Here is a 23,061-nt window from a genome sequence, read left to right on the forward strand (position 1 = left end):
TTGTCACTGGAGAATCAGCAGTTCAGCTGCTGATTCTTAAGTAACCCAAATACTTCTTTTCCTAAAGGGCTGTTTGTCCCAGCAAGGGATGAGGCAGTGAGGCGGCAGAAGCTCTTGGTAACCAGGGCCGTGCCTCTGGGTGGCCCCATTTCCTACCTAAATGTCAATAGCTTGTATTTCAACTGAGAAAGGAAAGGATGAGCCTAGAGGTTTTTAGTCACCAACCCAGGTTCCTTGTGAGTGACTTTAAAGCTGCATCTATCCTGAAAACAGTTCGTGCCTGGGTAACTATAGGCAGAGACTGCCAGAAACCAGTGCATGAGTTCTCTGGTGTCCTCTGGATGTGACAGATGAGGCCATGGTGGCAGAAATACAAAGCGGGCTAACCTCCGGTTCTTTGATATGCTCCCACTAAGCAGAGATTTTGTGCTCTGGCACAAGGGGTTAGGAAGGGCTCTAACTGGTTGGCAAGAATATGGACCCAAAGGTGGTCTCTATCAGAGGAAACAAATGCTGGGACTGTCTTAGTGTATTACAGAGGAATGGTCCCTAATGCTTATAGAGTCTTCAGTGGTAGAGAGGACTTTTCAAGTAACAATTCCTCATCAAAATGAAGTGGTGTGTCTATGATAAGGTCCCATGCCCGTGGTCCTCACCCCTGATAAACTCCCTCTTTCTCAGTCTGCCCCTAAGCCCTCAAGCAAATTCCCTATGATGGGTTGGAGAGGAAGAGCCCACAAACCCACTTCAAAGATAGTTTTGCATGATATGTAGGCAGCAGCACCTGGAAAAGGACAGCTAACTAATAACCCTATTTCTCTCTCTCTCTCTTTCTCTCTCTCTCCTCTCTCTCTCTCTCTCTCTCTCTCTCTCTCTCTCTCTCTCTCTCTCTCTCTCTGTCTCTCTGTCTTTCCCTCTCTCCCTCTCTCCCTCTCTCCCTCTCTCTCCCTCTCAGGCATCCCAGAGAGGTAGCGGTGGTATAGGGAACTCTTTCCTGTGGGCAGAACTTTAAGTAATGGTATCATATGTTTGGGGGAAGAGAAATAGCCAGAACCACAAGTGTATACTGATTAGACCTTGTTCGTAATTATACTGTGGTATATATACTAATTATATTGTGGTATATGCCAATTCTGTATATGCTGGTTATGGGCTGAGGCTGGTGGTTTAGCTGGTTAGGCAAAGACTCTAAGGAACATGATTAAGAAGCTGGTGACAGGAGCCCTGGGAAGAGGCATGTAGGTGGACCTCTGAACAGGCAGAGATATCATGGTACCTGTGTCCTATGTGAATTCTCACTAAGGAGTGAGCTCCACAGGAAGGCTTTTAGAAAGTGGACAGAGGGACCTATTTGTGGATATCAGCCAGGCTCCTTCCCTCATCCCTCCTCCCACCATTGTCCCACTGGCTCATGAACAAAATATCAAGGTGACAGGGATGGAGGTCTTGCCTAGATTCGACAACATAAACTCTTCTAATGGTGAACCTGCCCGCAGCCACTACTGAGTGCTCGTTGTGCTAGTCACAAGGATGGTTATCAAGTCCTTTGCGACTGTGTGTGGACAGCAGTCTTTTCTATGCAGTGTTTCACGCCAATGCCATTCTGTCTTCATGGTATTCCATGCAGCACCACTTCTGATAAGGACCTCCTCAGTACATGCAGGGGTCAGTGGGTCGACACTCAGTGGGATTTGCTGCCTTATTCTGCTCCCTGTTACACTGGACCAAATAGTTCTCACTAAAACATATCCACACAGAGCCTGTGAACATGACCTGATTTGGAAATGGAGACTAAATCGAGAGAATCTAGTTAAGATGAAGTCATACTGGACTACCTTCTAGGAGCAGGAAAGTCTGAACACTGAGGGAGGACAATTGTATGAAGACAGGCAAAGGCTGGACTTACACTGTCGAATAATGCGAGTATCACCAGCATCATCAGAAGCCAGAAGGAGCAAGAAGTGACCCTCCACGACCTGACCCGACTGACGGTATTTCCCACTCATCCCCTAAACTGTGAGGACACATGACTGTGTTGTATTGCAATGGCTTGTGATGATTTGTTATGGAAGCCTGTATTCTGAAGCAGCTGTGGAATGGCCTTCTGTGGACTCAGTTACAGCGCCACCATGTGGCAGTGCCTTGCAAAGTGGGGACAACTTCCACTGAGGGGTTGTATGTACTGAATCAGTCAGGATTGAGAGTGACTCTGCCCGAGTGAAACCTTTGTACCTTGGCCCAGCATCTAGAGTGATCATGTCGAGTATATAAGATTCCTAGGACTTCATAAGAACCTCAACCCCCCAAACCAGGTGGCCTGAAGACATTCTTGAGTTCTGGAAGGTTGGAGTCTGAAGGTATTGGCAGGTGCTCCTAACTTGGGGTTCTGATAGAAAATCCATTCTGGACTTTTTAGTGTCCCAGCAACCTGATTCTCTCTGTCTAAGTAGCTATACCACCCCCCTTTCTCACAGTATTGTCACCAGCCCCAAGCCCCTCTTTCTGTGCCTCTGCATCTTCATGTTGTCTTATAAGGATGCCAGCCATTGGATTTAAAACTGAAAATGCTCTGTTTCCATAAAAGCATGCACTCTGAGGTTCTGGATGGACATAGATTGGTGGGTGATAGTTTCTGAGTCTGTTCCCCCCTAATTTTCACATTGAAAACAATCTCTGGTCTTTGGGAGTGGACAGCTTTGGAGAGTAGAGTTAGCTGAGGTCATGAGAGTGGGGCCTTCTTGATGGGATTAGTGGCTTTCTGAAGTAGATCCCAGTTTATAGCTCCCCAGTCCTGTCCATATAAAGGCCCTCCTCCATATTATCATGTATCCAAAGGTCCTCCTGACCAGGGGCTGGCACCTTGACATTGAGCCCCCTAGCTTGCTGAACTGTGAGCTATAAAACCCTCTCTATTCTTCACTATCAGGCTGTAGTCTTCAGCTATAGCAGCAGAAACAGACCAATGGTGCAGGGAGCAATTCATTTAATTTAATTAACCCACAACAGTGAGTGATTAACCTGGGTGCTAAGCATGACATAGCTTGGCTGCTTTGGGCCCCCTGTGCCTTTGCAGTGACAAAAAGGAAGCGACTCTATTGACTGGGGTAATAGATCCTGGTGATGGAGAGGGAATTGAGCTGCTTGGCAGAAACAGAGGGGAAGATGGGATATGGAAGCCATGTCTCCGTATTCTCTCCCTTCCAAAGGGGCCATCACACCTCAATTCAGGCAGGACTTAGAAAGAAGAACTGGATCCCCTCAACAGGGAGTGAAACCCCTGTGGTCATGGTGCTCCCTCAGCACAGTGGAAGGTGGAGGACGAAGACAAAAGCACCATGTGCAGTCATGTGACCAGCTTTGTGTGAGCAATGCCATTGTCAAGTGTACATCTTGTGTTGTTATGAATAGCTGGTGGGAACTTGTAGGTGACACATCAAAGTCCCTCTGTTTCCTTCCCCCTCTTACCCTTTATCACCTAACATAAGATAACTAATTAATAGTTGGAAGAATCTAAGCCCCAGGTCCTCAGGGAATGAAGAGGCCATTTCCAGGGGCTCAGGGAACAAAGAGGCCATTTCCAGGGACTCCGCACATTCTTCTGCAGAGAAGGTCTGCGTGTTTCCACTGCACAAGGAATAACTGTCATTCTAGAAGGAAGTGTGATTTTTTTCATTTATCTGGAGGTTAAAGATGGCCTAAGGAGATGTGTGTGAGACTGTCAAGCTGACAATGAGAACTGGACTGCTTCAACTCAGCCCTGCTGAGTCCAGGTCTCCAAACACATAAACAGTGCAGTCTGGGTTGTACACATAGAATGCTTGTGGCCAGGTGCGTTTAAATCAATGGTGGTCCTCCCTAGCCTGGGAAGGCCCACTCAATGAGCTCACGGGCTTGAGGTTTCCTCAGAGAGAAGAAATTAGACTGCAGCCTTAGCTCCTGCCTGAGGTCCCTCCATGGCAGACTTGCCCAGCCATGAGCACAAAAGTCCAGGACAACAATACGCACGCACCCCAGCTGCTTCTACTTCTCTGGTGGTACCTGGACTGCTGCAGTCTCAACTCCTTGTTGTGTCATGTTGGCCAACACAGGATGCCTGGCAGGCTGGGACACTTGTTGCATCAGGGGCTCTTCTCTTGCTTGTGTCTGAGAACAAAGTATGTGTGGTGTCACCAGCAAAGGCTGACATTTCTCCGTCTAGGCTGGAGTCCGTAGGAAGATACAGGTCTCAACCCAAAAGATTTAAGTGAATCAGAGGATTTAAATGGCGAAGTGTTTCAGGATGGGCAGATGCCTCCCCTCATTACCTTGGCTAGAGAGGAGGCCTCTATGTCAATCAGCCTGTGAGAAAATACACAAGAAATTCAACTTATCAGAAGGAAGTACTTCTGGGGAGGGGCGGGGTTCAGACTACATCTGCTTGGCTCTGTCATCTCCAGGCTTATAGTAAGATGGAAGACAATGGCAGAGTGTATGCAGGGCAGAAATGCCCACTTTGTGGAGTCCAGGAAGCAGGGAGGGAGATGGGGGGTGGGGGGGAAGAGTAGGAAAGGAAGTGTTACTAGGAGGAAGGGGGGAGTGAGGAATGAAGAGGGGGAGGGAGTGAGGAATGAAGAGGGGGAGGGAGTGAGGAATGAAGAGGGGGAGGGAGTGAGGAATGAAGAGGGGGAGGGAGTGAGGAATGAAGAGGGGGAGGGAAAGAGGGAGGGAGAGAGGAGAAAAAGAATAAAGAGAGAAGACTAAGAAAGAAGCCAGGGATAAAATATATCCAACTGTCAAAGGGCTCACTGCTCTGGGATCAGCTTTCTCCAAAATAAGCCCCCCTCCTAAAGTTCACATCACCTTCCAGTAACCTAGTAGGCTAGGAATCCATCCATGGATTAGTCCACCAGTAAGGTCGGTGCCTGAATGGTTCAGTTACTTCCCAAAGGTCCCACCTCTATAAACACCAGCACTGGGGACCAAGCCTTCAGCGTGGACCGTTGGCAGAGCACTTGGGGTCCAGTACATGAAAGTGTGTGTACCTGAAAGACAGAGGTGTTTACCAATATCAAGGTGTGGGGGCCACGGCTGACTGGCCAGAGCATAAATATGTGCACGGTGTTACCCACACTCAGCAGGCAACACTGGTGAACCCGCTTGGGGTTTACCTCCTGGTAAGCCAATAGAGATTGCACAAGGGTGCAAGTAGATATAGAATATGGACGGAAGAGGAAGTATGATTTAGTGAATAGATGGTAGTGATTTGGTGGTGGTGGGGAGACTAGACGGAGGTCCAGGAAAGCCCTGAGGAAACCAAACAGATTGAAGAGCTGCAAATGCCCTGAGGCAGGAGAGAGCCTGGCATGACACACATCTTTCATGATAGCCTGTGCTTGAGGCTGAGCCAAGAGAAGTGATAGGAGATGAGACCCAGAAATGGGCAGGATGGCTCACAAGAGACACTTATCAGTGGTAAATAAGGAGTTGTAGCCGTGTGTGTGTGTGTGTGTGTGTGTGTGTGTGTGTGTGTGTGTGTGTGCTGGAGAGATGGCTCAGCGAGTAGAAGCACTGACTGCTCTTCCAAAGGTCCTGAGTTCAATTCTCAGCAACCACATGGTGGCTCAAAACCATCTGTGATGGGATCCAATGCCCTCTTCTGGTGTGTCTGAAGACAGCTACAGTGTACTCATGTAAATTAAATAAATCTTAAAAAATAAAATAAATAAATCTTTTTTTTTTTTAAGTAGCTAAGGCAGGCTGGGGCCATTGGAAGAGCAGTGGAGTTTGATGGTGGTGTACTCCGTGGAGCTGGACCTTAAAAAGGAAGAGGAAAGATAAGGCAAGTGTCTTCACTGGCTCATTAAGACTCTTCCTCCCCTTCCTCCCTCTGTGGGTGGGTTGACAATGGCAATCCCATAGACTGTATCAGCCAGCACCATAGCTCTTAGGTTATGAATGCTCTTGTGTTTCTCTTTAGAAGAAAAACTTAAAAAATAATGTGTGTGTAAGAGGCGGTGTGGTGTTGTCACAGGTAGTTGTGAGCTTCCCAGTATGGGTATTGGGAATCAAACTCAGGTCCTCTGCAAGAGCAGCATGCACACTTAACTGCCGAGCCATCTCTCCAGCTGGTTCTCTTATGCTCTCATTAGTCACTGAAGAGTGCATTTCCTAGTGTGGCTCCCTTATGGCCAGACAAAGGATATCAAGATCAGGCCTGCTGCATCCTCACGGAGCCGGGTACAGCAAACCTACTCAGAGCCAGCTCATGGAGAGAGAGCAGACAAGGGGACAACAAAGAGTGCTGACCAAGGCTGACGGCCAGAGTTGGGAACAGGGGCACTGGGACACCACCTGGTACTAGTGGCAGAAGACAGTGGGAAGGCAGAGGTTTGTTCTGATGACAGCTAGCTGGCTGGGACAGTAGAGTTGACACAAGAGGACCAGTTTGTATCCAGCAGGGTGCCTAAGGGAAATCACACTGCCTCCAAGCTCCTGTCTCCGCACAGGTTGACAGTCTCTACATGAGACACCAGCTCTGCCAATACCGAGCACACAAGGTTCGAAGGAACCCACGTGTGCCTTCTAAAGGTCTCCCTGGTGGCATGGGTGCAGGGCAAGCTGGATGAAAGACACGTTTGTTTACTGTGTTATTTTTTTTAAGGTATTAAATAAATGTATTCTTGGCTTAAAGTGAGGACATACAGTTCTCCCTCTAAAATTCATTGAACTAAAAGAGCAAGTGAATCGTTTTTAGAAGTTAAGCAAACAGGAGCTAGTTGTATAAGCAGAAAGGCAACCATCCAGGCTTGAGGCTCCTGTAAGACTGACTGACAGGAGACACTCACTACCCCTTAAGGTCTCTGCGGACACCATGATTATATGATGTGTGTGCTGGGGTGTGTTCTACGGGACTGTATGTGTACTAATGGTTAGCGTGTCTCATAGCCAGATTTCTCTGGATGTCTGTATGTAGTTGGCGTGTGCATATCTGCACAAGGACATACTATACACACAAGTGCACTAGGCGTCCTACATACAAATGTCTGTCTGGGCCAGTATGTGGGCAGAGTGTATCAGGTGTGTATCATGGGTGGCTGCTGTTAATAGAGCCATTAAGGTGGCAAGTGGAGTAATTTTCTCTCAACATTCAGCATTATGGTAAGGAATTTGGCTTGGCTGGAATCAAGGATAGCTGCTCACCAGTCACCAGAGGGCAGAACATGTCTGGGGAGAAGCTGATTCAGCCAGTCCCAGTTCTCCCATTTTGGGGGGGTCTTTGGTAGGTAAGGGTAGCTCTGAGCCTGACTCCAGAAGTCTTGGCATCTCTTTGTCTCATCTCCGTCTCTCCTGACCTCCTTCACTCCCCTACCTTATCCAGTGATCCCTGGGTGAACCTTCTGGAAGGCCCAGGGTTCAGAAAGAAGACTGATTGTTATACGGTGGGTTAGAACCTTGAGGCAACTTTGGATCCTTTGGAATGCCAGGAAGGGTGCCCCTGGCCCAGCCATCTTGGATTCCTGAAGTACAAACGCCAGGGAGTAGGGCTGGCTTAGCCCTCTGGCTCCTCCACAGTTTGGGCTCTGTTGGGAGGTCTTGCCCTGGGCACTATGGAGCTATCTGCGATTCCTTCTAAGCCCCTGGGCCTGATCAGAACATTGCCAAACCCAGCCTTGGCCCTGGCTTGTGTGGAGTATGGGGATTCATAGTAGAGACCATGCATCCACAGAAACACCCTAGGTTCATTGTGGTGGTGGCTGCAGTGATCAACAGGGAGCTCTGGTCCTCCTAAGTTTACGAACTTTACTGAACCTCTGCTCTGTGATGAACTAGCCTTCCATGATGGGCAGACCATCTACTGGAGACTCTCAAGGCCTCACTGGTGCACAGACACTGGTTGGCAGGTGCTTCTTCCAACCAGAAGGAATGACTGCACACATTGAGAACGGGGCAGTATGCTGCGGACCAGACACTGTGCTCAGTCTTGCCCTTCCGACACAATGGCTTGTCTCTTTGTCACTCTCTGTAGAGAGAATCTCTTCTTAGCATCACCTGTCAATAAAAAAAGTAATAGCCAATGAGCTGAGGCAGGAAGTAGGAGGTGAGGCATCCAGCTGGGAGAGAGAGAGAATTCTGGGAAATAGGGATAAAGGAGATTCGCCCGGGGACCACTGAGAAGATGGACATAAACCAGCCACACAGCTGAACTCAGGTTAGAATAAGGGAGATATTCTCCCCAGAATGCTGAGGAGACAGATGTAAGATGACAAGGAGAGGAAACCAGCCATGTAGCTGAACTCATATTAGTTTAAATAAAAGGGAAAATCAGTTAAGAGCTAGTCGGAGAACAAGCCGAAGCTATGTAGTAAGCATTTATTAATAAATAATTAGTCTCAGAGTCATTATTTCTGGGAATTAAGTGGTCCAGAGTAAAAACTAGATTTTACAATTCATTTGAAAGAAAGACCCTGAGGTTTTGAGAAATTCCATAGCTGCCAGGTACGCAGCTCTTATGTGGCCAAAACTGGGCTCCTACAAGACCCCGTGTCATCTGGTAATTCTGCTGCTCCTTTAGAGACCACAGCCTATTGTACCTATGTTCGAATGTGAAGATCTTGGCAGTCCTATGGGTCTCAAGAGTGACAATAGCCCCACCCCAGTCTTTCAACTTAATAATTTAGTGTCCATCCTTTCAGAAAGTTCTCTACAGATCAACATACACACACCTGGGGCTGGGCTCTCTGGTTTATAGAAATGAAACTATGTCCTTACCCATAACACCACAGATTCAATCACCCACAGACAAAATATTGAGCTTGATTCCCAGCACTAAAGTAAAACAAAACAAAACAAAACAAACAGACAAAACAAAGAGCAAATCCAGGAGTGAGTGCTCCTTGCTTGTAATCCCAATACTCAGAAGGCAGAGGCAAGAGGATCCTAGGGACTTGGTGGCCAAGTAGACTTGCCTACTTAGTGGGTTCCAGGCTAGTGAGAGATCTTATCTCAAAAAAGTGGGAGGTTGCCCTTTGGCCTCCACATACATACATGTGCATGGGTTCTTGCACACATAAGAACACTCAAAGTTGCACTCATGCTGACATGTTTGTGGTTAAGTTAGGTTGCTCGTCCCTATTGCCCATTCTTCCTCCCTCCTCCCTGATGCCCATTCTTCCTCCTCCCTGATGCTCATTCTTCCTCCTCCCTGATGCCCCCTCTTGCTCCTCCCCGATGCCCACATTCTTTCTCATAGCCAACACTTATTTCAGGAAAGAAATTCATTACTAGATTTCTTTTTCAAATTTATTTTTTATTTCCTTATGTGTGGGTGTTTGGAAGCATTTGGAGGTCAGAGGACAACCTCAGGTGTCATCTTAAGGAAGACCTCCCGCCTCCTTTGATATCTATATATAACTTTGAGACAAGGTCTCATCAAGCTCTGACTGGCCTAGAATTCACTGTGTAGACCAGTCTGGCTTTGAGGTCGAAGAAATCTGCTTGCTTCTACCTTTCAAGTGCTAGGATTAAAGACAAGCACCACCACACCTGGCTCCACATCTTTTGAGACAGTCTTGTATTGGCCTGAAGTGTACCGATCAAAACACAGGGAGGGCAATCTTCTCGCTTGACGGATGATGAAACTGAGGCTCACAGTGGCCACGTGGGCACTGTCACCAGTGCTGCACCTCTCAATTTTTCCTGTTTCAGGCACTTGTGGGGACTGTGCTGGGGAGAACATGCCACTCTGTGGTCAGCAGACACTTTGCTAGAGGTCACAATCTTGCCCACCGCCAGAGAAAACTAGATGGGAGTGTGAGAGAGCTGTGGGAAGCCTGACCCACAGCCCACAGTGTGATAGAGACCTTCGCCATGGTGGTTGCTCTTTGAAGATGGGGCATGGCTGTTTCCGGCACTATACAGATGACTGCAGAATGTGACCTTTGGGGTTTAAGCCCTGTGATGTCTTTCAGTTGTGTCACCTGGAGGCACCTCCCTGAGCTCAGATTATTGAAGGTAATAACTCTCATACTGTTATCATGAGGATGGAATAAGATGTGTATGAAGGGCGAGCTGCCATGCTTACCAGTTCACACCCAACTCAACCAGCATTTGCTATGCACTTACCATGTGCTATGTACCTGAGAGCCTACTGTGTGAAGAAACCCCTCAGCTATAATCCCAGATAAATATGCTGACCACTTAGGTGGGGGGGGGGAGGGTTCTAGCAAGATCTTTCAGAGCAGTGTGGGGTGGGGATCTTGAAGGGAGCAATCACGTGACCACCTAGTCAAAGAGGTGGAAATAGGACCTCCATTGAATAAATGGAGGTGCTAAAGGCTTGTCACACACACCCCTAGCAGATAAGTTTGTTTTGAAGCGGAAAGACTAACAGATAAATTTTTCTTTTTTTTTTTTTAAAGAAAAGATTTATTATTTTTAAGTTTGTGTGTGTGTCTACGCATGAGTGAGTGTGTGTCTGTAGATCTAGGTATGTGCATGTGTTGGTGTTTACAGAAACTAGAGGTATTGGATTTCTATGAGCTGGATTTACAGGTAGTTATAAGCCAATAGATAAATAGACAGACAGAAAGATAGATGATATAGAGATAGAGACAGACAGATAGATGATATAGGGATAGATAGATAGATAGATAGATAGATAGATAGATAGATAGATAGATATGGATAGATAGATGGTATAGAGATAGACATATAGACAGACAGACAGACAATCTTGTTCCTTGCCTGTTGCCTGGGGCTAAGGACATAGAGGCTTCACAACCCTAGTGGTTCAGAAATCCAGAAAAGTTTGGTTCCAAGAACTGTAATAGCAAGGAGAGGTAAGAAGCACGGGGGCCTAAGGCATGCTCTAGCCCCTCAGAGATGGTAATGGGGGTTTACAAATCTCTTACAGATGTAGACCCAGGACCTGAATGTCTAAAAGAGGCTGCCACCAACTGCTCTGCGGCCTGTGCCAGCTCCCCTCCCTCTCTCGGCCTTATCCTCATCCTCAAGACCATAAAAGTGTAAGCAACAGAGCTGAGTGTCCTCTAACTGGAGTATCCCAAAGTGCAGGCTGTGCAGGCGGCTGGGAAGGTGGGTGCTGAGGTACGGTTTGAATGCTCCAGAGAGTCACTGTTAGGCTGTCAGAGGTCCTTGGCCTTTCAGAAAACAATGAAGGAGAGACTGGAATTCAGGTCCCTACCAGCCGAACCGCTCATCTGTCCCTTGGACGTGCAGCAGCAAACCCCCAGCTTAGGTCACTGTGGGTATCCAGAGCCGTTACTAACGCCCATTGTCTTTTGACTTCTCTCTTTGTGGCAAGCCAGAGATAAAGTTTAGCTGAGCGTGTTTAAGGAGGGAGGGGCGATAAATTCAAGGAAGAGTACAACAGGAGGGTGTGGGTGTTTTTGAGGACTGATGAACAGAGCATGGGGCGCTCTAATCACACATCCCACGCTGACCCAGGAGGAGGTGTTAGATGGGAAGGAGGTGGACCCTTGGGGACAGGAAAAAGAACCTGTTTCCCCAAAGAACCTCACGGGGACTGGGAAAATTCATAGATAGGAGCCCAGGCTGTCCAGCCAGGCCACTGGCCATTGCTGTTGGAGCACTATGCTAGCTGTCATGCTCCCGAGTCTGGCCCTGCTAGGGAGCACCTGTGCTCGCTCCAGCAGCACCGTGTATGAGGCAAGGCATTGTGTGCCTCGTCACCAAGTCTGCCCTTCTGGCGTAGTGCCTACCTTTCTGTCTAGCTAGGCTTTCTTTAGGGACCTCTGCTGTGGTCAGAAACCACTAGAGGAGCAGGGCTGCACCTTGGCAGCTTGGGGGGGGCAAGGGTGGAGAGAGAGAGAAAGAGGGAGATAGGGAGGGAGAGAGGTGGGAAGAGGAGAGGGATGTGGAGAGAAAGGGATGAGTTGTGATAGCAGGGTGAAGGAGGGCAGGGCTCCCCTTTCTCCTCTGACTGTCCAAAGTTTGTTGCTCCTTGCTAGACTTCAAATAGCCAGATGCATGGTTTGCTCAGGACGCTTAGTCAATCTGTAATTCAGAGGATCTGGGGGAATGGGGTGAGGGACAAAGATGGGGATTGTGTGTCCTTGGTGATGGAAGCCAACCTATGGCCAGAGTCAGACATCAGTCACCAACTGCTGTGTGACCTTAGCCCTCTGATCCCTCTGGGATTCAGTCTGATAAGGATACAGGGAGGGAAAGTTGCTTTATCCATACAGAACATTCTATAGTAATCGTATTGGGAGCTAGGGGTCTGGTTACAGCTGGGGCTCATTGCAGCTGGAGCTTGGGGCTGCCATTTTGACTAGAGTCAGGAAGTTCCTAAGTGTTGGAAGGTATAGCCTGGGGTGTGAGCAGGATCTGGGGAAGAGGTTCCATGTTTCCTGAGGACTTCCCCCTCACTCCCACCCTGGGGCTTACTCCCTGCTGAGAGGCCTCCTCCCAGAAAGGCTGAACAGTGGTCCAGGGTGGGCTGGGTTGAAGGTGAGGCTTGCCCAGCTCAGAGCTCCTTGCTCAGTGTTCCATCCAATGAACCAGGAGACAGCCAAGGTCATCCAGACAGCCTTCTAGACAGCCTCCTACTCAGACATCAAGGGTGAGGGAGCCATGATGCTTCTTGGCTGCATCAAGTATGGTTTGCACACGTGCTGGGGCTGGAGGGGAAGACCTTGGGACATACTCTGGCCCCAGGGAGGAGGACCAGCAGAACTGAGACGCAGACCTGACTGATGTACACGCTTTTCCCACTGCTTTCAGTCTGGCCAACTGTAAGTGACCGAGGAGTGACTGGCGTGTGCTCACCTCTGAAGCAGCCCCAGCAGGAGTCAGGCCTTGAGGATCCCTTTCCTCTGTCCTAGGAAGATGAAGAAAAGAGAGGCCAAGTGCTGAGATTTCTGAGCTAAACAGGTTTCCTGACTGGATTGGGATCATGGTGAGGCCCAAGAGAAGGCTATGGGTCTCATGACTATTTTATAAGGTGTGTCTTATTTTTATTTTTATTTTTTTTATGACTGAATCTCCCTAAAGGCTCTCCTAAACAAATAAGAAAGTAGAGACTGGAGAGGCAAGGCTGCTTAGGGGGTTACACAGTGAAGTTGGCACATCTGAGCTGTAAGTTCAGTTCCTGGGACCCAACTTTCTGTGTCTAAGCCCCAAACACAGGGAAGACACTGTGAGACTTTTTTAACCAGCATCTTCTTCCCCAGACACTTAAAATAGACCCAAGATAGTGTGACCTGCTGTATGGGAACCTGTCCCTCTTTAGAGCCACTATGGTGCTGACAGTGCTGGAAGCCACTCTGAGGACCGCTACAGCTGGAGTGTGAGGGACATGAGGCAGTCAGGTCTCTGTATGACCTTGAGTGTCAGTTTCCTTTCTGTGATAATGAGAATAATGACACCCTGGTCCTACGTCACCATAGGCCAGAGGCTGCAAAAGTGTCTTGGGAATTGTTAAAGGAGATATGACCTTACCAGGTGTGGTGTTGCTCAACTTTAATTCCCAGCACTCGTGAGATGGAAACAAGAGGATCTCTGAGTTAAAGACCAGTTTGGTCTGCATAGCAAGTTCCAAGACAGCCAAAACTACATAGAGAGAACCTGTTAAGACAGACAGAGACAGAGAGAGAAAGAGAGAGAGAGAGGGAGAGACAGAGAGACAGAAACAAAGACAAGACAGAGACAGAAACAAAGACAGAGACAGAAACAAAGACAGAGACAGAAAGAGACAGATAGAGAGAGACAGAGAGACACACAGAGAAAACCTTTAACACATTGGCGGCAGCCCAGACTAGATTGCCAAGAATAGATTTTATTTCTATGTAAGTGTTGTCCACACAGGCATGGCTAGATGACTGGGGATCAGGGATCGGCTGTGACTGACATCATGGAGTACAATGGGGATGCTTTACCCTGTTGTCTATGAAAGGAACAGAACAAAAGGTAATAGACCTAGGGAGACAGCTTGGTAGGTAAAGTACCTACTACACACACACACACACACACACACACACACACACACACACGGGCCTGAGTGACAGCAGCTGGACCACCTTGTGGCCCACATGCTCCAGCAGACCCACTGGAGAGCAGGTGTAGATACAGCATGAAGTTCCCAGTGTCCTGCAGGCCTCCTGGCTGGTCTCTGCCCTCTGCTCCTTTTTCTCAAGGTCCCCCTGAGGGTCTCCTCTGACCACACACATGTCCTCCTCAGGTTCACCCAAAGCCTGGCTCCTCTCTGTGCTCAGGGTGCTTCCAGGCCCTCTGAGATTACCTTCCAAGCAGAGCCTCCCCCACTCCTTCCATCAGTCACCTCCAGGAAGCCTCTGTGTTCATTTCCAGTTTGCCATCAAACGGTGAGAGTTTGGTGACTTTAAGCAGCATGTGCTCGTTACCTTAGTTGTAATACAGGCGTCACCAGGATACAGTCAAGGTGCTGGCTGGGGACTCTTCTGAAGCCATTGGAGACAGAAGGTCCCCTGCCTTATGCACTTTCTAGAGGCCACCCCAGGTAAAGACTTCTGAGCCCTGTATTTCTGAGACTAGCAAGGCTGTATCTTTGCCTGTTGTCCTTTGTGGTCACTCGTGCCCTCTTTTGCCACTGTCCAACATTGGGCTTGTGATGAACTTACACCCACCCAGGTGACTTTGGTTCCCCCGACCCACATACTATAATGTCCCTACACCTGCATGGTCTCTTCTGTGCGTGGACTAGGAGGTGAACATTTTGAGTGGGGGTGGTCAGTGGCTGTTGTGGCCTGAGCTGCCCTATGTTGGGTGCCAAAAATCTTGCATACCGCTCTGTCAATGTTGGACCCGCACTGCCAAAGCCTCGGGGGCTAAACTGTTAGAGCCCGCACTGCTCCAGGCTGCTCTGGTCCACGGGTCAGGGTTCAGCAAGAGAGAGAGAATGAGGACAGACTTGAAGAATGGAGACCAGACAGAGTGTGATTCAATCCTGTTTATTCTTCAGTCTCTCTTCTTAGTCTAAGTCCCAAGTCTTGAGTTCCTAGTCCCTAGTTCCTAGTTCCTAGTGCCTCCAAGTTCCAAGTTACTTCTTCCAAGTGCTAAGTGCCTAATACCTAATACCTAATAATCTCTTCTTCCTCAATGCCTAATTCCTACTCCAAGTTGTACTGTAAGTTGTATTCTCTAACCTAATTCCTAGTTCCAAGTTGTTCTCTTCGGAGTGTTTAATGTCTACTCCTACTCCTAGTGTCTGAATCTCTGTTACTCCAAATTGTTCTAAACTCTCCTGTCTGCCTCTTGCCTTTTATATGTCTCACTTCTAAGCCATGCCTCTAAGTCACGCCTTTAATCATGCCCTTAGGTCTTGTCTCTAAATCTGATCTCTAAGTCATGCCCTTAAGTCACACACCTTTAAGTCTCACACCCCCAAGGGAAAATCCTGGGTATCTAAAGCAAGATGTTATCAGAGTGTGCTCAGCTGTTGTAGGCTAATGTAATCAAGTCTCTTGTCAGGGTATATGGCTCAAGATGGCTAAAAGGATGATAGCCGCCTTCTGTCGGCTCCCCACAAATGGCCATTTACCCGAGTTCTCACATGGCTGATTGGCTCTCTCTCCTGCAGCTCTCCCACCACATACTGGCAATTCTCTCTCTCCTTTCCCCTGCATCCTAGCCCACACAACTCTAAGGGTTCCCTTTGCTCAATCATTAGCCACTGGCATCTTTATTGATCAATCAAAAACTAATTGGGAACCAGGACCTTTAGAGTTTGGACAGGAAGATTCCAGATTGAATCAAAGCACTAGAACCAATCTCCAACAGTGGCCATGAGCATGGATGGTAGAGGTGTGTCAGGAAGTAGTAGCTCCAGGAAAAATCTAAGGTAGCTACGTGATTAACAGCTTGGGTCCCAGGCATTTCCAGGTTCAGTGATCTCAGCCATGACATGAGGATGACGATATCTGCCTCCTGAGATCTTGGAGGATTCTGAGGGCAGTGGAGCTCTGAATACTGCTCAGCACACAGTAGGTACTCCATGCATGCACACGACTAAGCGGAGGCTTACTGTGATGATTGGTCCCCTCAGGCCTGGGTGGATGAAACAGATGTTCACAAACTTCGTCTTCTTCACCTTGAAGCTGGTTGGTCCTGAAGGGACAGGTAATTTGAAGGGCTCTAGTAGGCCTCAGCATGGCAAACATGGCATAGACAAGTCTTGGATTGCTCACCCCCTCTTCCTCTCCTTTGCTAAAACCTTCACATTCCTAAAGCTAGCCTCCAAGCTCCATCCCTTTATATGGCCACTGACTCATTCCTGAGACAAAACACAAAGGTCCAACAATCAACATTCATTATTTGACTAACAAGCCCAATCAGAATTTACTAACCCGTTCTAGAGCAGACTTCCCCCTTTTCTTCTAAAAAACTCAGTCCTGCAAAAATCTGCATCCTTGCTTACTGCTGCTGCTTTCTATCTGCCTTTACAGCCCCCACCCCAACTTGCCCCTCCAGGGTAATTCTAAGAATTTCTTCTCTGGGTGTGTCCTATATGTATTTCAAGGCCAGGTGTTCTGCCTTACAAGAATTATGTCCAGGACTAGGCTTCCTTCTCTCTTGACTCTTCCTTTCCTCTACCCATTCCCAGGGGAGCCATCCAGACATAGCTAGATGGAGGCACTGCCTGCCTGTGCTCTGGCCTCCTTGCAAGCCTGATAAACAGCATGAGCTCTCTACCCCAGGCCTGCAAGGAAATCAACACCATCTCCGACATCATGGCTGACTTTGTCCAGAGAAGTGCTGGTGAGCTGTCTTCATGGTTTACTGTGTAACATTAAGACAGCCACTCCCCTATATGGTTTTTGCTGACCTGAGTGTCATTTCCTCTTGGAGATGCAGTTGTATAAGTTGATCTTGGGCAAGACACCAAACCTCTGGACCTTGGTTTCCTTGTTGGCAATAAAGGGGTGGCAAAGCGTCTGACTTTATAGCTGTGTCTTAGGCATAGAGTCATTACTTGGGAGTTATTTTTCTTACTTATCTCTTTAACTTGCAGGGCTAAGGATCGAACACAGATCCTTGTGCACATTGAGCAAGTGCTCTCCCCTGAGCTCCATTCTTAACCTCAGTTTTTTTTTCTTATTCTAATGTCGGTAATTTTTACTTCTAACATTATTTAACTTATTTTCCAATCTCTTGTCTCTGCCCCTTCAGTGTTATCACCCCACTATGTTTTCATTATTAAGTTGCTTTTAAATCGTATCTTGTACCTTCCCTACGTCTTTCTCAAGTCATTGGCTGCTTACCCTCTCGACTGGTTATTTCCGGCTAGTCACCACTAGTGGTGGCCTCCCTGTGTGGCCATCATTCTTCTTTACTTCTTAAGTCTTCTTTGGTGGAATTTGGATCTTCTGTGGATAGACTCTGATCCCTAGATTGAGTAAATTCTCTCAGAAGAGAGTTTTGCATTTATTTGTGGCAGGGATAGTAAGACAATCAATGGTTGGGTGTGTTTTTATGTTCAACATTCAGCTGGGGAAGCCCTGCACCATGCCAAGTTCAATTATAAAGATATCTTTCAGTCCTGGTGTTCACAGATTGCTCCTTGCTCAGTTTAATGGTCGTGGTCCTGCTACTGCTGCTGCTGTTGTTCGGAGATGGGGCTTCACCCTATGGCTCATGCTAGCCTCAAATTCTATACATAGCCCAAGCTGCTCACCAAGCTGTGCTCTTCTTGCTACAGCTGGGATTGCAAGTGCACACCATCATACTACCATCACACTCGGGCCTTTCATCTACACCCTCCCCACACCACCCCAAACCTCCTGTGGCTTTCTTTAGTGAGGATGGTTTTCAGTATTCTTTCCATGGACAGGAAATGTCTTACTTTAAGCTGTATACCTCACTGGTTTCTGAGAACATCAAAACTCAGAGATGTGCACCTTGGTGCCACATCCTCTCCAGTTTCTCGGAGGCTTGCTACATACAATTTCACCTCAGCTGCTCTGCAGAACCTAGCCTTGCCCATTTTTTTTTATTTTTTTATTTTTAAGGCACCCATTGGCTGAGTGGTGTAGTTAGGAGAAGCTGCTGATCCAGACCCAGAGCTGACCTGCCACCTACATTCCTTGTGTGTTCTAAACTCCACCCATAGGGCCTTGTCTCACTCTGTTCTCTCCACCCAAAGTCTCCCCACACCCTCTTTCCCATCTAACTCTTTTCCATCTACAGGGTAGGTCTCTCCCACCTCCTGGTCTGTGTCAGATCCCGTGCCTAAGACTCTTGTGCTCTAGCCTGGTCTCTCTCCCCTTTCACACACTCTTGGGTTACAGTTGTGCATTTTGTTTGGGGATTCTCTAATGGGTGTTGAGCTTTGCTGGCAGAGACTGTGTGTGCTTGGCTTTCTTCTGGTTATAGTTGGAGTTAGTACTGTCCCCACAAATATCATTAGAAGCAACAGCAGGCTGTCAAAATCTCTGTCTCCTCCCTTTCCTTCTCCCTTCCTCTTCTTCCTCCCTCCCCTGATGTGCCTGTGCATGTGTGCATGTATGTCTATTCATGTTTGTAGCCATGTCAGTTTTTTTTTCTTATTCTAATGTCGGTAATTTTTACTTCTAACATTATTTAACTTATTTTCCAATCTCTTGTCCTGGAACTTGATCTATAGACCAGAATGGCCTTGAATGCAGAGATCTGCCTGCCTCTGCCTCCAGAGATTAAAGGATGTAAAGGATGTGTGCTACCTTGCACTGTTTAAAAAAAAAAAAAAAAACCCTCTATTCTTTTCTCTGCAGGGTCACCATAGAGTAGGACCAGCTCTCGGATCTGCATGTGAGAGATCTCACTTTATTCTCACAGTTGTCACCCCATTTCACAGACCTGAAAAGTGAGGCCCACAAAGCTAAGTGAATGTGTCCCTTCCATACTCCCGGAGGTGGGCAGGAAAGCAACTGTTTTGCTGTCTCCCACACAGATAACAAAACTGAGGTCCTGAGGGGACACGTCTCTTAACGTCTTTTTAATTTTTTATGTTTATTTATTTTTATGCATAAGCGTTTTGCTTGTATATTTGTATGAGCAACATATGTGTGCCTGGTGCCCATGGTGTTCAGATCCCCTAAAACTGGAATTACAGACTATTGTGAGCCACCATGTGGATGCTAGGAATCAAGCCAGGGTCTTCTGGAAGAGCAGCCAGTACTCTTTAACTGCTGAGCCGTCTCTTCAGCCCAAGTCCTAACTTCTTGCTGCATCACTGTTAAGTTAGTACTGGGTTACAGCCCAGAGCCTGAGCCACTCCAAACTGCTTCTTTCCCACCCAGGACTCCACTCAGCCTGATCCCTTCTGATGACCCCAGTCACACGATCCCTGTCTCTCCACAGCTGTCCAGTGACTTCCTCAACAGCCCAGGCTGGATCACTGTCTATTGCCCAAGGAGGCCTACCATCTCCAGCCAGAACAAGGGTGTTGTGGTCAGTTCTCCTGTAGTGGGATCCTGACTGAAAAAAAAATACCCCCAGATCAAAACAACACCCACCCCCAAAATCCTAAAGACAAAAGTAATGAAAACCTATCCTAGATAATGCTGACACTTGAAGGTGAAAGTGGAGGGACCAGTAGGCCCAAGGCCTGGGGTCGCACCCCCACCTCTCTATGGAGCCTGGAATGGGCTTTCTTCTGGGAGCTACCTTAAAAAACAATAACAAACTAACTCCTTATTTTTACATTTTATTAATTAATTATTATTGTTGGGGTTTTTTGAGGTAGGGTTTCTCTGTGTAGCACTGGCTGTCTTAGACCTCACTCTATAGATGAGGCTGCCCTTGTATTCACAGAGAACCACCTGCCTCTGCCTCCCAAATGCTGGGCTTAAAGGTGTGTATAATTCCTTAAAAGTATTTCTATCATGCCAGAGAGACGACTCAATTCAATTCCTTTGACCCACATTGTAGAAGAAGAAAGTCAATTCCCATAAATTGTCCTCTGACCTATACACGTGCATATAGCATGCATGTGGAGGACACACATAAAGTAAATAAGAATGTAAGGAAAGTTTAATCAGTTAGTGTGTATGTGTGCATGCAGACACACACACACACACACACACACACACACACACACACACACACACACCATGACCTACCTCTGGAAGTCAGAGAAAAACTTTCAGAGTTAATTCTTTTTCTCTTTTTCTACCATGGGGATCTCAGGTGGTAGGCTTGGTGAGAAATTCGTTTACACACTGATCCATTTTGCCAGCCCCAGCTCCTTAATGTTTTTCTAATAACTTTAGATTTGAATAAAAATTGCAAAGACAGGAGAAAATGTTCCATACCCACTGCCCTGTTTGTACAATATTAATCTTCCCTTAAATGAGCTGTGTTCATTATAAAGAAGAGATCACCGCTGCAGACTTCATCTGAAAGTCATTCTTTTTTTTTTCCCACTGATCTCCAAACCATGGAGCATACGACCTTCACGTTTGAAAAGTCCTCAGACTTTTGTCTTGTTCTGTTTTCTTAACTTTACTGTGTTTTTGAGAACCTGAGAAGTTCCCAGTATTTTATAGAAAAAAAATTCAGTGATGGTTGTTAATGTCAGGGGTGGGGGAGGGGAGTGTCTGTAAGGACAGGGGCCACTGCAGTGTCTTTAAGGAACTGGGTGGGAGACAGCTACTGGGCTTAACTCCAAATAAGGCTTGGCCCAGTGGGAGTTGATACCCAAGGGTAAGGGCAGAGAGTTGGGGAAGAGCCTGCTAGAACTGACACAACAAGGTCCTTGCTGAAGGTGGCCAGTGTGGTTAGATATCACCCTCATAACCGGTGGAGGATGAGTCACCCTGATCAGATAGAAAGGGTACCTGTAGTGACTGTAGGCAATGGTTCTGGGAGAAGGCTTAGGAACGTGACCAAAGTTTGGCGAAGCAAAGACCACAGCTGACACCTATCGAGCCACCATCTCCCCAGATGTCACACTTCATCCTTCCCCCCTGACTTCCCCAGCTCCTTTCTCCGTCTCTGCTCCTGGACGCTCCTCCCTGTTTATGGACTTGGCTATGCACATTAGTGGTCTTCAGGCACTGGTATCACTCAGGGTTGGAACACTTCCAGAAAGCTGTACTAGTTAGATCCTCAGGGACTGCAGGTTAGTGTCTTGGTGGTGAGAGATATCCCAGTGTGGGTGTTTGGGGTGAGACTTGCAGATGAAGCTGAGGGTAGGCTGAGAGGGCAAAGGAGGAAGTTGACACACAGAAGGCTGTTGGGTGGAGGCAGCGACACTGCTAGCACTGGTGTAGTCTGGCTAGATTGAGGGGACATTAAACTGAATTCTGGTGGGAGTCGTCCTAGAAAGATGGTGCACTTATCCCTTCCTGACTAGAGATGGCTCTAGAGGCAAGGAGCAACTGGGGATTTGTTCAGGGTCTCCGTTTACATTTGTCCTTGAGTCAGTAAACTGCGTTCTCTACACACTAACCCTTTTCTTTTAACACCATGAATTCTTACTATGGCTCAGGCCATACGAATCCTGACTTCACGAAGCATATAGCCTAGGGGTCAGAGACAGAGAGTAAATGGTCACCCATGCAAGAGACTGTACTTTTTAAAAATTTTCCCCAGAGCTTTAAATTCTAAAAGTATGACCTGAGAAAGTACTTAGGTAACTTTAAGTCAACATCAAGGCTATTTGAAAGCCATTTGGTACCTGGGTCTCATGCATTGATATGTTCTGAGCATAACCCAGAGAGGCTGGCAAAGCACAGATTTCTGGGATGAGGGTCCATCCCCAGAGTGTTTGGCTTATAGTTATTATGTACGACCCAAGAATGTGCATTCCTTGTTCCTAATGCTGGCACTCCAGACCGTGGGAACAGCCCTGGAGATGCAGCTCTCCAGGGTCCTGGATCTTGAGAGTGTGAAACGCATCCAGCAACCAGCAGAGGATGTCTCAGCTCTCCTGGGGGATGGCGTGGCTTTGGAGGTGGAGAATGGAAGTGATCAGGGAAGTCCTGGTCATTGGAACAGGAAGAAGCTGTTGGGTGTGTGGACAGAGGCCAGGGTTGAAAGTCCCCGCAGATACGGGGGAACTTTCTTCAGTTTTGCCTCTTCAGTCCCCTCTCACAAACGCTGTTGAATCAGGGCCAGCGTGTCCTCAGCAGGTACTTCACCACAGAACTACTCCAATCCTAGGCTTTATCTTGTGTCTCTCTGTCAAAGCAGACAAAGGCTTTAAAGGAAATTAGGCAATAGGACTCTTCCTGATCTCTTGTATAACTTTTCTCCTACTCTCTGCCAGAAGATTGTTTGCAGAAATAAGAAGCCAGGGAATACTGGGTAGACACCTCCCCCAGACACCAGCTTCCCTTCTTGAATGGGATAACAACCTTAGCTTAGAAAGGACTTCTGTGAAGGAGCAGAGCATCTGGGTTCAGATGCACATTCTTATGGACATATGAACAAGTGCTCGCTGAGGCTTTGTGGCCATCTGTCTCATGGGTCACTTCTGTGATCCGGGGAACACTCACCACAGGCCTCTGATTGACAGAGCAGTTCCAAGTCCATCCAGAGTTTCCTACAGTTGGTGATCTCCACAGTCGGTATTCCTGAGGTTATATCTTGTAAGTGTGGGCTCCAGGAAAGGGTGGGGTGACTGTCTTACTTTACCTTGTCTCCGTGTCTAGATTGTTCACTGCAGAGCGCCCTCTCAAGCAGGAGCCTGAAGTGCCTCTAGTTCTCAAGCCAGTTGAATGTCTTTAGTCCCTTCCCAGGTGGCAATGTGTGATGATCAGGTACACAGACCCCTGATTCTGGTTCACATTGAGAGCATTGCCTCTGCCACCTCACTGTTGGCTAAACCTACACAGGCCTCACCAGGCATAATGCCTTTAAACCCAGCACTTGAAGTCAGAGGCAAGTAGATCTTCAAGGTCAGCATGGTCTACATAGTGAATCCCAAGACAGCCAGGACTATGTAGAGAAATCCTGTCTCAACAAACAAACAAACAAATAAATACATAAATAAAATAAGAATCTCTCTTACTCATCATATATATATATATATATATATATATATATATATATATATGAATGAATGAACTGGATATGTCAGAG

Source organism: Arvicanthis niloticus, chromosome 18 (genome assembly GCF_011762505.2).
Source record: "Arvicanthis niloticus isolate mArvNil1 chromosome 18, mArvNil1.pat.X, whole genome shotgun sequence".
NCBI classification, from domain to species: Eukaryota; Metazoa; Chordata; class Mammalia; order Rodentia; family Muridae; genus Arvicanthis; species Arvicanthis niloticus.